Source organism: Propithecus coquereli, unplaced genomic scaffold (genome assembly GCF_000956105.1).
Source record: "Propithecus coquereli isolate 6110/MARCELLA unplaced genomic scaffold, Pcoq_1.0 Scaffold203, whole genome shotgun sequence".
NCBI classification, from domain to species: Eukaryota; Metazoa; Chordata; class Mammalia; order Primates; family Indriidae; genus Propithecus; species Propithecus coquereli.
The window spans coordinates 1,341,780-1,343,237 of record NW_012145301.1 but is presented as its reverse complement, the minus strand read 5'-3'; the positions used below and the strand labels follow the sequence as shown (position 1 = coordinate 1,343,237).

Genomic DNA, 1,458 nt, shown 5'->3' with positions numbered 1-1,458 from the left:
ATATTAGAGTAGGCTGCTTTTTAAAATTAGAAATTAGTATATGTTTTTATATTATCAAGAACTGTGAAGAATCTGAGATTTTACTCAACTAGTAAGCTAATAATGTTAGCTTGCCACAATTTCATGGATTCTAGTGGAAGACATAAGACTCCTGAGTCAGAGATAAAGGACAGTTTGTTATTCACAACGATAGCAATAGCCAGAGTATCAGCATTTTTGCATCAGTTCTCCATGCCTTAGTTTCTACAGGCAATGTGAAGAGGGCTACTCAGTGGATTGCATTATAGCAAAGAAGTTCAGAGAACTCAAATCTTTTATAATATGTAGTAAACATGCCTGCCCTTTGCTGTGGATGGAAACATTATCTTTATTACACTGGACAGCAAAAGCATATCTACCCTGGCTCCTGAGGAGACACTATCTCTACCTCCAAGGCTGTAGGCAAATCTGTCCTTTGCTCCAGACAGAGACACCGTCTCTATCTCCCAAGACTGCTTGCTACGTAATTCTTGTTAAATTTTGTCAAATGCTTTCTCTGCATTTATTGAAGTGATCGTGTGCTTTTTCTCCTTTAATCTGTTAATATGGTAAACTAGAGGGTAGGACTTAGGTGGGATGCTCCAGGAGAGGCTGCTTTGCACAGCTAGAGTGGAACACGAGAGGACACCAAAGACGAATCTCATCCATATTGCAACTTCATAATTTTTATAAGACACTCCCCTCCTTCCCCCAACACATCCTGGAGTTGCCATTGGCTACATAATCTGATAGTTTACATAAGCCGTAGATGAGAGGCATGACACCACTTAAGCTGAAGCATTTGCCTCACTATATAATTTGTATTTACATGAACCTATGCAATATAAATGCATGTAATATTTATCTTTGATGTTAAGAATGCTAAATAGGCTATGACACTTGGATAGCTGTCAATCCAATTTTCAATACCTCTAAGAAGAAAGAGCAAGTTAAGAATTTACTGTATACTTCGTACCCCTCCAGCCCCCACCTCCACAGCCCTACCCTCCAACCCTGTAATTTTTTAACATTAGGAGTAAAAGCTTTCAAATGATATACTTACTATACTTCAGGATTTTATAAAATCTCTAAACATCATATTCTGCTCAGAAATAGAGATCTAAAAACACAGATTAGCAATCACATGTTAAATTATTAGCAAATACTATTTATTGATTAAGTAGTAGTAGTACATAAAGAAGAATATTAAGAGTTGCAGGTTTAAATTTCTTTTAAATGCTTGAGCTATCTGGCCCACAATATCTTACATTTTTTCAAATAATTGGCTCTTGATAATGAATTGCTGGGTAGTCAGGATCTAATTAGCTACTTGTCTCCCAGTTGCTAATAGGACTGTACTGAGGCAGTCTTGTAGTTCTTCATATTTAGTGCCCTAAAATTGGAAAATAAATGCACACTTAATTTTATAGGTACAGGTAA

At 36.5% G+C, this 1,458-nt stretch overlaps 1 protein-coding gene across 1 annotated transcript in view; it reads right to left on the bottom strand.

The window, feature by feature from the left end:
* Positions 1-1,458, bottom strand: part of LOC105810079 (chromosome unknown open reading frame, human C4orf47) — a 19,269-nt gene that overhangs the window by 687 nt on the left and 17,124 nt on the right. The window lies entirely within an intron of this gene.